Source organism: Propithecus coquereli, unplaced genomic scaffold, assembly GCF_000956105.1.
Source record: "Propithecus coquereli isolate 6110/MARCELLA unplaced genomic scaffold, Pcoq_1.0 Scaffold113, whole genome shotgun sequence".
In the NCBI taxonomy this organism is placed as follows: domain Eukaryota; kingdom Metazoa; phylum Chordata; class Mammalia; order Primates; family Indriidae; genus Propithecus; species Propithecus coquereli.
Genome location: NW_012135303.1, coordinates 3,242,281 through 3,255,743, shown reverse-complemented (window position 1 = coordinate 3,255,743; position 13,463 = coordinate 3,242,281). Strand labels below are relative to the sequence as shown.

At 41.4% G+C, this 13,463-nt stretch overlaps 1 protein-coding gene across 3 annotated transcripts in view; it reads left to right on the top strand.

Moving 5' to 3' along the window:
* CDK15 (cyclin-dependent kinase 15) overlaps positions 1 to 13,463 on the top strand; it is a 100,519-nt gene that overhangs the window by 34,199 nt on the left and 52,857 nt on the right. The gene's annotated exons all lie outside the window — the stretch shown is intronic.

Sequence of the window (13,463 nt, the reverse complement as noted above, 5' to 3'; positions counted from 1 at the left end):
CTGTGAAGTTTATGAGATGTCATTGACATTAGAAGAAAGAAGGACCTTTTCTTCCTGGGTTTAAGACCTACACATCTGAGACTGTGGGCATTTTAGACCCCTCTGGTGGGTGGACCAAATGATATACCAACAATGCCATGAGACAAATGCTTTAATCATCATCTTCCCTCTCATCTGAATTTCCTATTCTTAACTCAGCAAAATTCACAGTTTTCATAAAACTATTTCAGCAGTTTTGGGGTGTTAGAAAAGTAGTAACAGACATGGCCATAAAACATACAATATTTATAGTCCAATGATGGAGAAAACTAAAAGAAACAAGGAATAGAAGCATCTTCAACAGAACACCCTTTACCAACCAACTTTAAGTATATAAATGATATTAGGTAATTAGTGACCACTAATTCAAAGATCAAAATTTATTGAGTGCCAGACATTGTTCTAGGCACTGAGGATGTAGCAATAAGCAAAAAGACAAAAGTGCTGCTCTCAATGGAGTTTATATTCTCAAAGGTGGAGACAGACAATAAACAAATACACACACACACACACACACACACACACACACACACACACACATATATGTGTGTCAGGTGGTGGTGATGAGTGCTATGGAGAAGAATAAAGCAGGGCTCAGGTGTAGAAGATCACCGGGGTGGGATGGGGGTGCAGGGCTGCTATTTCATCTACAGTGGTCATGGAAGCCCACACCTTATGCGTATCATTTGAGCAGAGGCCTGAAGGAAACATGGGAGGATGCATGCAGAGAGCTGAGAAAAGAGGGTTACAGGCAGAGCAGGGTGGAAATGTGTCCACAAGTGTCTGAGGAACAGCTAGGAAGCCGCGTGGCTAGATCCAAGAGTGAGCAAGGACGGGAATGGGAGGGGACATCATGTCATGTTGGGGCATGGCTGCATGGAGTAGGGTGGGCCTTTGCAAGTCCTTTGGGTTTACTCTGAGTTAGATGAAAGGCCACTGGGGGGCTTGGAACCAGGAGGGAATGCCCTGATTTTCATTTGAGAAGAATCTCAGTGGCTGAGGGTTCTGTGAAGAGGAGACTGCAAGAAGGAAGGGAGGGAGCAGGCAGACTAGTTAGGAGGCATTTGCAGTAAGTTAGCCATCATACCATAGTGGCTTGGCCCAGGATGGTGGCAGAGGATGTGGCTAGAAGGGAGGGCTTCTGGACATGTTCTGAAGGTATTGCCAACAGATTTGCTGATGGGTTGGATGAGGGTGTGAAAAAAAGAGTTGAGAAGGGGTTACTATTTGCTAGAGTGGTGAATCTTCATGAAATGGTGAATGGTTTTAAAAGATTTCTGCAAAGAGATTGTGGATTGAAGACTAGACTAATGATACAAATATAAGTGAACAACAGACAAATGTAAAATGAACACTTTTCCTACTCCTACAAAACTGAAATTACATATGAAGTAAAGATTTATACCCATCGTTGTTAGCAGTAAGCCTCATCCTAAATAGATATTCTTCCTTGCGCTTTTTAGCAAATGATAGTATGATTAATATGCATGCCATTGTGATTTTTAAAATAAGCATCCAGGGTTTTAGTAATATATTTAAGCAAGACTAATTTATATTAAAAATAAAATTAAAATATTTTTACAATATTCTTAGTGATTTTAGCTTTACCACATCCTTTTAAGATCTAATTTTGGTGTATGTTTTGTGACGTGTGTGTGGAGAGGGATTCATATAATAATTTATAAATAAAAATACACAGAAAATACAAGCATTCTTGGCCGATGCTCAGAAATCATTGCTGCAAATATGGAAGGTGTTGGCTGGGCCCGGTGACTCACATCTGTAATCCCAGCACTTTGGGGGGCTGAGGAGGGAGGATCGTTTAAGGCCAGGAGTATCAGCCTGAGAAGGAGTGAGACTCTGTATCTACAAAAACTAGAAAAATTAGCCAGGTGTGGTGACACATGCCTATAGTCCCAGCTACTTGGGAGGCTAAGGCAGGAGGATCACTTGACCCCCAGGAGTCTGAGGTTGCAGTGAGCTATGATGACGCCACTGCACTCCAGCCTGGGCAACAGAGTGAGACCCTGTCTCAAAAAAAAAAGAAAAGAAAAACTATGGAAGGTGTTGAAAACTCTAGCAGAAATATAGCATAAACAAAATTTTAAGACTGGGAGGGAAGTTTAATGGGGTTCAGGGTGAAAGGGAGGGACAAGAAGCTGATGGCAGAGATATTAATTCTAATTTGCATCTGTGTAATGATTTACTTTTACCAAGCATTCCACGAATGGCATCTGATTCCATCCTCATATCAACCTTGTGAAGTAAAGTCAGAAAAGACAGTATCTTTTGTCATAAGGAGTGAATTAAGACTTGGGTTCAGATACTCTCCAGACCTTACTCAGATAGAAAATGACAGGGCCAGGATTCATATTAGGGCTTCTGGCTCCATAGACAGTTCTCCCTTAAGACACTCAATAAATGCGTTTAATAAATTAAGTGCTTGCTCTTGGCTGACTGTTGTACTAGGTGGTGTGGCGGTGTCTCAGAAAGAGTGAAAGTTATTCCCTCTATTCTTGGGTAGCCTTCAGTCTGAGAATAGGAAGATTAAACAGATGCCTGTGAAACTGTTTATTACATTTCCAAAGCAATGCATTTGTAAAAAGTGAAATAATAAATTTAGCCCATAAAGACTCTGGAGGCAAAAAGTAAAAGTTAGAGCATTAGTCATTAGAGCAAAGTAGGGTTAACAGGTGTGAAAGAGCTCCTTTGGTGGTTAAGTCAGCTCAAACTGCTTCAGTAAAGAAGGAAATTCACTGGCTCACAGACCCGATACCTACAGGTTTGCAGGCACAAACAGTGCCACCAGGAAGCTATGTCTCTCCATTACCTAACACTGGTTTACTCTGCCTTTGTTTTATTCCCAGGCACACTGTCACCAGGTGTCGGTAATCTGACCCGAGCAACTCCTGGCTAAATCCCACAAGTTTAGCCTTCACAGTAAAAGAGAAAGCATCTCTTTCCTAATGGCACCAGCAAAGTAGGGCTCGCCCAAGCTTGGGTTTTGTGCCTGTCTCTAAACCTATCACTGTGGCTAGGGGGGGCTGCTGTGCTCTGATTGGCCAGTCCTGGGTCACATGCTCACTCTTGGGATGAGGTGGGGTCAGCCCTTCCAGGATAGTTCGGTTGGTTCCCCAGAGGAAAATAGAAGTGTCCCCACTGGATCGGTAAATGGCTGTCAGGAGGGCAAAACAACAGAGATTCGTTAAAATAGGTTGAGATTCTCGAAGGAAATAATTTTCTTCCCAAGTTTAAGAGAGTATTTGAGGTTGTTTGTTTTTAATCTTACAGAATTCTATACCAAGAGCGAGTTCATGCTGGAGACTCACGATAGGCAGGCATGCCCTACAGAACACTGATTTCAGTTTTCGTACTTAACTTTTCCTTTCCTTTAAGTTTTATTTTGTTTTGTTTTGTTGTGTTTTTCCTACAGCTGCTGACTAACTGATCCTTTACGTTTTAAAGACGCTGTTTCTTCATGAAGGCGTGTCCTATGCTAAAATTCATTATCTCCTTATTGTCCCTTCCCTGGTCCCCGCCCTCCTGAAGCCAGGGGCCCTGCTATCTCCGGAACCCTCAAAGACAGCCTTTCAACCCCCTCCCAGTCACTCCTGGCCTTTTGTTTGGTATTTTCTCCCCTTTAAGGCTGTATTTAGTAAGCTAATAGTAACCTGTCATTGAGGAGACAAGAGACGGCCCTCAGCCCTCTCCATCTTCACCTCCCTGGGCTTCCCAAGTGTGGTTCTCTCTCCTCTTTTCAAGTTTGCGTTTTCTCCTTTCCACGGAGTTTTACATCATCTTAAGAAATACTCTCCGTTTTCTATTATGTTCAATAATTCTTCACCCCACACTCTTATTCCTGGGGTAGGGGTACCAATCACATCCCCCAGTTCTGTTGGCCCCTTGTGGGACTTGGAACTTTGGAGACTGGTCACATGTTGCCAAGTCCTGCTCTAGAAGACGGAACACTCCATTTCCTGCTCCTCCAACCGCCTTCATCTCTCCAGGCCTCCCTCTCCTGTAGCTCTGAAGCAGGGATGATGAGATTCCCAGAGGAGAGCATTCACAAAGTGCTCTCTCTGAGTGCTTTGATGAAATTGATTAGGTAAATGGAAACATTTTTTGCAACCTCTCTAGCCCATAGGAACAGCAAGTTGTATAAATGTAATGATTTGCCATGTTTTAAAATAATGAAGGTCCTTTGTAATTTTAAGTATTTTCTCTCAACAAGAGATTTTTTTCAGCAGTAAAAAACTAGAATGCTTGATTTTAAATGTCTTTAAAGAATAAATACTTCCTGATATCTTTAAAGCAGCACTTTCATTATCAATGCTTGATTTAACATTTTGTTTAATTTTTCTAGCTTCTCTCCTGAAGGGTTTGAAACATGCCAATGTTGTGCTCCTACATGACATAATCCACACCAAAGAGACACTGACGTTTGTTTTTGAATACATGGTGAGTTGTTCCAGCATTTTACAACACATGAGGAAAAAGCCTGGTGCTCTTATAATGAATCTGTTAATATTTTATGGCATGATAAAACTTTCATTACAATGTGGAAGGTATCATGGAAACTTTCATTATTGTGATTAGTAAAGCCTTATTATTCTTACATCCATCTTTAGTCCTACCTCTTTACCCACTATTTTTCCCCTCCTCAGCCATAATAAATAAGAATTTTGAGTTTGCCTCCTAAATAAAACTTTTGCACTTATTTTTAATCTGTTTTTAATCACTATCTGAGCAGAACCCAACATTTTTCATTGACGATAAAGATATAAATCACAAGATATTTAAAATTGTGTATAAGCTTACTAAAGAATAACTCATTTTGTCTTTTTGGAAGGAAAAAATATTCAAATAAGTAGACAGAAATCATAAGGTGTGTGTACTTGACTTGCCTCCAAGGACACTTGGAGGGTGAAAAATTCCTGTGTCGTTGTGTTCAGTGCCAGCCGTTTAAAATGAGCATCTCTGTTTGTGCCGAGAAACAGGCTTCTTTCTAAGAGCAGCCAGTTAGAAAGACAACTGTGTTTGACTTTAACAGTGAGGTCTCAGAAAACCTGGTTATGTTCCTTCTGCACCTTATTCTCAAAAATTCTGAACTTCGTAATACCTTCTGACAGTCAGGTTTATGGTCTGCTTTAGGATACTATCCAAGCACCACTGAATTCACTCTCTTCTCTTTCTCTGCTGTTTCGTGTAGCACACAGACCTGGCCCAGTATATGTCTCAGCATCCAGGAGGGCTTCATCCTCACAATGTCAGAGTGAGTACGCTGAGGGTCAGGACTCTCCTCTCCCTTATCCATAAAAGGAGGAACAGAATTTTGAAACAGACTGCCATCACAAAGTCCCATCATACTAAATAAGAAGATGGACATTACTGATATTCTAGAGAAAAGAAAAAAAAAAGAAAGAAAGAAAAAGAGTTGCCCCTGAAGATACAGAGCAATGTCTAGCTGTTTTCTGGGCAGTCTAATATTGTCAGTCATTGCCATCATGCAAATGTGTCTTTAGAAGTACAAGCCCATTAAGGAGATCACAGTATAAGGAAAACATAAATCATAAAATAAATACCTTCTTCATGACAGACTACGGTGGTCTATGATAAAGTTTGCATTGCCTATTCTAGCAGATCCTATCCTATATGTGGGACTAATTCCCATTTTTCCAGTTGGTTAGAATAGAAATAATGATAAACTCTTAACTAGCTATAATTCTATATCTGTTATAAATTTTAAAAACCACTTACATTCCATACTTTTCATTCCCTTAGGTTTTATTGGCATTAATTAATTGATTGGCTTTTAACTATATGAAATTTGTATATGATATATTTATTCATTTAACTAATATTTATTTATGTATTCATTTATGCATTCATTTAAGAAATATTTATTGAGTACTTAGTGCTAATTAAGTTCTGGGGTTTCAATAATGAATAAGTTGTGTTTCTTATTTTCAATGAGCTTAAAGTCCAGTAAGATATATAGACATAAATAGGCAGTGAAAAGCTAAGTGCTAAGGCCGACGGCCATGGTAACTAGGAATGCTATGGGAACACGTAGTAAGGGGGCTTAACCTAGTCTTGGAAGCAGGGAATTGTAAAGGAATGAGGGCAAGGAGTTGAGAAGAGTGAAAAAAATTTGAAATAGCTGTGTCGAAACTGGGAAAGAGAACTATAATAATTGGGGAAACCAAGAAGGACTATCTAGTAGTGTGTTAAGGACTGTGGTAAGGGTGAAACCATTAAATTACCTGCATGATCATGGGATTTTTTTTTTTTATGGCAGTGTTTAGCAATTTGAATAGAGGAGCAGAGAAAGTAGATAGTTGGATTGACTCAGAGTTGGCGTTTCAGAGACGAAAAGACAGTTGGGCAAGAGAGTTGAGCAGATTGTCAGGAGAGAGGGTAAAGTGCTGGTCAGTGGCTTCTAGACTGAGTCTACCTGAGGAAAGAAGTGGAGATCAGCAGGCTGCTGATAGCCACAGAGAGAATAGAAGGATCAAGGACCTGGAGGTGTTGATTAAATAGAAGAACAGATGGAGAAAGAATGATCATGGGAAAGTGAGAAGATTTTCAGGCTTGAGTGACTCTCACATACTAGACACTGTGCTAGTATGTGATAAAAAGACATAGAAGACATGATTCCTGCCCTCAAGGGACTTACAGTTAAAACAGGAGATGTCACGCCTGTAATCCTAGCATTCTGGGAGGCGGAGGCGGGCGGATTGTTTGAGCTCAGGAGTTCGAGACCAGCCTGAGCAAGAGCGAGACCCCGTCTCTACCAAAAATAGAAAGAAATTAATTGGACAGCTAAAAATATGTAGAAAAAAAAAATTAGCTCGGCATGGTGGCGCATGCCTGTAGTCCCAGCTACTTGGGAGGCTGAGGCAGTAGGATTGCTTGAGCCCAGGAGTCTGAGGTTGCTGTGAGCTAGGCTAACGCCACGGCATTCACTGTAGCCCGGGCAACAAAGTGAGACTCTGTCTCAAAAAAAAAAAAAAAGCAGGAGATGGGAAATATACACCAATACTGTTATAGGACATTTGTGTTTAATGCCAGGTAAGAAATAAGTCCCAGTACTGTAGATGTGCAAGGATGTCAAAGATATCTTTCAGTTTTAAGAGGTTTAAAACTTTAAAAGATGCACTGCCTTTCAAGAGGCTGGAATAGGGGAAGATGTTATAGGGAGAGGAAATGTTTTCAGCAAAAATACAGAGTAGGAAAGTAGAGGATGTGTTCAAGGAAGAGGACCCAGAGTCGTGGATTGTTAGGGACCTCAGTGTTTTTCTTTCTTTTTTGTTTTTTTAAGAGACAGGGCCTTGCTCTCTGGCCCAGGCCGGGGTCAGTCACACAATCATACCTGACTGCAGTCTTGAACACCTGGACTCAAGCAATCCTCTGCCTCAGCCTCCTGAGTAGCTGGGAATGCAGGCATGTGCTACCATGCCCAGCTATTTTTTTTTTTTTTTAGAGGTGAGATGAGATCTCACTATGTTGCCCAGGCTCACAGTGTTTCTCGGTCTGCAGGTTCTGACCTATTAGTGGGTTATGAAATCAGTTTGGTGGTTAGCAACCAGCATTTTTAAAATAAAATAAATGGATGAGAAGAGAATAGAAAATATTAGAATACATTGCATTTAGAAAGAGTATTATTTTGTGCAATTTTTTTCCAGTTGTAACTATACTTATATTTATGTATGGATATGAATACTGGATACAAATGTATTTGTTTCCCTGGATTGCAGTCAAAAAAGCTTTAAAGCACTGACGTGATCTAAATTCCTTATTTTGCAGAAGAGGAATTCAAGGTTTCAGAAGACAAGCATTTTACCTGAGGTTATAGAACGAGCTTTTGCCATTGCTAAAAGTGATTCTTGGTTAAGATGCTTTTCCACTATACTATACTGCATTTCTCGTTCTGTTAGCCTAAAATATGGAATGTGTTAGTGAAATGGGGTATACAAGTCTGGGGAAATAGATTGGGTAGGTGGCTGGGAGTCTCGCTTTCTAAAAATATGGACTTTATTCATTAGATAGTAAAGTCGTTAAAGAGGTTTGAGTTGAGAGAGAATGACATGAACGGAAGGAAATTTATATTACTATGATCTGTGGGATAGATTGAAGGGAAGAAGAGACTAGAGTCAGAGATTCCGGTTAGGAGTTTATTGATGTGGTCTAGACAGGTGGTTCTCAAACTTCAATGAGCAGACAGATGACCTGGGGATCTGATTCAGTAAGTCTGGAGTTGAGCCTCAGCTTCTGCTTTTCTAACATGATCCAAGATGATGCAGATTATGCTGGTTGAGGACCAAACTTTGAGTAGCAAGGATCTAGGTAAGAAGCCAGGTGCGGTGGCTCACGCCTGTAATGCTAGCAATCTGGGAAGCTGAGGCGGGAGGATCGCTTGAGGCCAGGAGTTTGAGACTAGCTGGAGCAAGAATGAGAACTCATCTCTACAAGAAATAGAAAAATTAGCCTGATGGTGGCACCTGTAGTCCCAGCTACTTAGGAAGCTGAGGCAGGAGGATCACTTGAGCCCAGGAGTTTGAGGTTGCAGTGAGCTATAAATGATGCCACTGCACTCCAGCCTGGGCAATAGAGCAAGATAAGAAAATAGTAATGAAGGTCTAAATTATGATAGTGACAAAATGGAAAAGAATGTGACAAAAAGTAACAAAGAAGAGTTTAGCCAGGACTTGGTAACATCAGCACAAGAAGGGAAAGGATGGGGCCAAACACACCTGATTTTGAGTTTGACTGAGAAAATTATAGTTCTAGTCCCATAAATAGGAGAAGTTGGTTTGCAGAGACAGAGGAGTCTTGTTTTAGACATGCTGAGCTCCTAGCCGAGATGGGATATGTCAAGGGAAATGAGCAGCCGGCACCCAAAGAGGACACCGATGCTCAGGAAGGAGAAATGAGCGGGAGACATAGATTTGAGGGTAATTGGCACGTGGAGTTAACAAGACAAGAGAGTGGACAACCAAAGAGCAAGTACACAAAGAGGGGAGGAGTGCTGATAGAACTTTTGCCTTTAGAGGATGAGAAGAGGAACAGGACAGCAAGGAATGCAGGGAAGCAGCTTTTAGGAAGGTAAAGCATCCAGAAAAATCTATTGTCATGGAAGTCAGGGGAAGAAACTATTTCTAGAAGAAGGGCATGGTTGAGAATATTACGAGCACCAGCCATACAGTTACAAATCATACTCTTGTCTGCAAGGACTTTGAGGATTTGTGAGGGATACACTAATAAATAGAGGGAGACACAGAGGAAGAACTTATCCAATCAAAGCAGGTGGGAGTAGGGATGAGTTCCCAAGGTGGAAGCAACAGTGGAAATGCTGGAATGCCAGAGAAGATGTGATATATTCCTAGAACTGAAGGTAATTCAGAGATAATTGAAGGTAATTAACAGAGCTAAGGGGGGTTAGAGATAAAACTTGAGAGGTAAGTAGGAGCCAGAACATGAAGGACCCTTCTTTGCATTCTGAGTAGAAAAAGCACAAGCTGTGTTTCCTCTGCTCTCACACCACAACAATCAACACAGAATACTTCTATGACCAAAATGTGTGGGGATCTGTCTCCATACACCAAGCAAGCAAGCAATTCTTCAGAGGACACCAACTTGGTGTCCTTTAATTCAATTCAATTCCGACATTATCTACCTGGAGATGGAATCAGATCTCACAGGTTGAGGGACTCAGTCCCCTAGACTGCCCCCACCCCACTTCAGATGCCAGTTGTAAGCTCCAGGCTATTTTACCTCTGCTTCTGACTGACTGCTACAAATTGGAGTTCCTATGACCTCCTCCTTGGATTCAATTAATTTGCTAGGGTGGCTCACAGAACTCAGAGAAACACTTATGTTTACTGGCTTATTGTGAAGGATATTACAAAGCATACAGATGGAGAGATGCATAGGGCAAGGCACGTGGGAAAGGGTGCAGAACTTCCATGCCCTTCCCAGGCACACCACCTTCCAGGAACCTCCACATGTTCAGCTCTCGGGAAGCTCTCCAAACCCTGTTCTTCTGGGTTTTTATGAAGGCTTAATTACATAGGCATGATTGATTAAACTGTTGGCCATTGGTGATCACCTTAACCTTCAGTCCTTTAGCCCTCTCCTAAGGGAGGGTGTTGAGAGTCCCAATCCTTTAATCATGCCCTGGTCTTTCAGGTGACCAGCTCCCATCCTAAAGCTACCTAGGAACCAGCCACTGGTCAACTCATTAGCATTCAAAAGATAACACTTTGGAAATCCTAAACATTTTAGGAATTGTATGTCAGGAAGCAGGTTGAAAACCAAATACATATTTTATAATGTCACAGTCATGCTATTCCATATTAAGAAGCATTAAATGGTTTTAAACAAGGAAGTGATACATTCAGATTTTCCTTTTATAAAGTTCACCCTGATTACAGTGTAGTAAATAGATTGGAAGGAGGACAATATATTTTTTTGAAATGTTATATTCCCCTGACCCCACATTTTTTTGTTGTTGTTTTTGTCTACCTCCTTCACCCTATTCACATAGTAGACTTCTCTTCCTCTACTCATTTCCTGAATGCTGGTGTCTGTTTGGGTTCCAGTCCTGACAGTGAAGCTAATCAGAACAGCAGTGGTGCAGATGTTGGATGATGGTGGACAGATATTTGATCAATTACTTAGCCAGAACTGACGAAGAGTCAGCAATAATTTTTCTGACTTTGTGTATTAAGACAGACAATGGTACCACTCACTGAGATAGAGAATCTGGAAGAAAAATGGATTTTGGAGGGATATAGAGAATTATGTTTTGGACGTTCTGACTTTGAGGTGATTGTGGATGTCCAAGTGAACTTCAGACCTTCAGACTGTGTGGGTATAAAGGTCAGAAAGGAGATCTGAGTTGGAGATAAAGATTTTGAAATCATCAGAATACCATTGTTCATTGAAGCAATGTCAGTGGGTAAGATGGCTAAGGGAATGTGTATAGAGTAATAATAGTAGAAAGTCAAGGATAGAACCCTAAGAATATTAATATGTTAGACATCAGTAGAAGAAGTGGAACCTATAAAAAGAACAGCCAGAGAGGTAGTAGAAAAATTGGAGATAGTGAGACCAAAAAGAAAGAGAGATTCAGGAAGGAAGACATGGTCAACAATGCCTAATGCTGCAAAGATATGGAATGGGAGGTAGCCTTTGGATTTCAGAGAAAAAGGCATTGGTGATCATAGTAAAAACATAACGAATAAAATGATCGTTGCAGACGCCTTTTTATAGGGGGATGAATTTCATATTTCAGAGGACAAACAGTTCCATATGATGGCAAGGTCAAGCTTGTGACTGTGGGAGTTAGTGGCTGAAGTGCACTGGAGATCATCAGATCAGTGGAGCTGCAGAGGTTGGCTAGACTCGTTCTCCTGTGCACTGATGTCACAGGGGCAACAGCAATGATCCAGGTGCCCAGGTCTTCAGTGAATGATGGAGAGTGATCAGGAGTTCAGTGGCAGACACTGAAAACAAGGGTAGGAAGATGTAGCTGGATAGCATGAGAATCCAAGGGACAGGGGTTTTTACTTAAGTGTGGAGAAGTACTGGTTTTGAAGTGGTATTGAAGAAAGGGGAGGCAGCTTATCCCACCTTTTAGTGATTGAAGATATGAGGAAGTTGTAGGAAAATGAACATCCGCTTGAGAATACTATAGGGAAGCAGTGGTCTCATTTAAGGCAAGGAGCCAGAAGGAAATTCATCAGATTAGCTTTTAGGGAGTGGAGAGTGAACAGTGAAAAGGTATAGGAGAGAGAGGAGCATTGGATACCAGGTTAAACAGAGGAAGCACAGAGCAGTGTGCAGATGAGCTTTTGGGGGTGTGGGGGAAAGGAATAGTCAGAGGCTAATTTTTTGAGTAGTGACCAAGGAAGACAGGACAGGAATCCTCGTGAGGTTAGCCTGTTTTGGATTTCTAATAGAATGAGTCCCAGGGATTGCTGGTGGGTGGAAGAACTCAGGCTTCCCTGTAAGGGGCTGGCTGACTGATCAGATTGTGTTTTTGAGGGACTCCTAGCCTAGATGACACTAGCCCGGTGGAATTATTTTGTTCCCCCAAACCTTACTGTGTTAGAAACAGGTCTAACCCCTGGGGTCTGGGAAGTCATTCTGGAAAGAGTCATCCATGATCTGGCTTGTTATTGACTGAGACGACACCATCAGATTTGGTTATGTTATGATGCAGTAATTGGTGAAGCTTCTGCAGTGTTGAAGGAAGAATCCAAGTTGGGAAGCATGAAAGAGTGAGTGGGTGGTGAGGTTAGCCAGCACAGACTGCGGTTTTGAAAGTGCGGCTGTGAAATACTATACCTTAATACCGCAGGGCTTTACCATTTACAAACGCTTGCAGACATATCTGGAAGCTGAGAGGAAAGGGGCTGGACAGCAAGAAGGTGGGAGGAGGGTGTGACTAATTAGTGAGAACAGTCTGCACTTGGGACATGAAAGGCGTTTCAAGCCGACTCACTAAGAAGCTCTGTCTCTGACTCAGCCAGCCGACTCTCTCCTCCCTCTCATGTTTTCATTTTCTGTCTTTTCTCTAATTTCTCAGGATGGTATAGTGAAGTTAGGCAGGTCTGAATTTCAGTCCTGGCCCTAACTCTTTCTAGACATGTTTTTAAAGTTACATCAAGCCCTGGTTTCCTTATCTGTAATGAGGACAAGCGTATCTTCCCACAGGCTGTAGCCCTCGCTGGTCGGTATCTCCCTATCTTCCGCCCTCATCTATTTTCATCTCTCTCTTTCCTTAGTCCCTTCATATTGAAAACCATATTTTTAAATACATACTGTGGTATGTTATCTTTTATTTGGAATTTAAGCTGGTTCTTTATATTGTCTTTTCCACAAACATTTATATTCGTAACCAATCGGAAGGTTTAAATGTCAGTAAGAAATTTTGTGCTTTGGTAGCTTAGTGGCTTGGTGAATGGTAAAAGGAAGTGTGTGTGTGTGTGTGTGTGTGTGTGTGTGTGTGTGTGTTTGAAACACCAGGAAGAGACAATACTGGGAAGACTCATAGAACCAGTGAGCATTTGAACTAGGTGTCATAAGAAATTTTTAACATTTTTAAATGGCTTATGAACCTGAAGTGGGAACTACTAGTAGAGGCATGCTCTATTAGATAAATTCCCCAGGCTGTTGGTTAACTTGGCTCCAGTGTCTCCATGTCATTGTTACTGGTCCTAGCATTGCTAAAGTTGCTAGTTTCCAAGATGCCATTGAAAAAGTGGATTTATCCACATTGCTCTGTGTCTGCCATTTTACCTGTGTCCCCAGGAATGGTGGGCCTGATCCTTTGCTTTCTAAACTTCCAGAGTATGTTCTCATTTGACACAGGTCTTTGCAAACACTAATGTTGGAGTTTGAATTCTCAATTGCCAGTG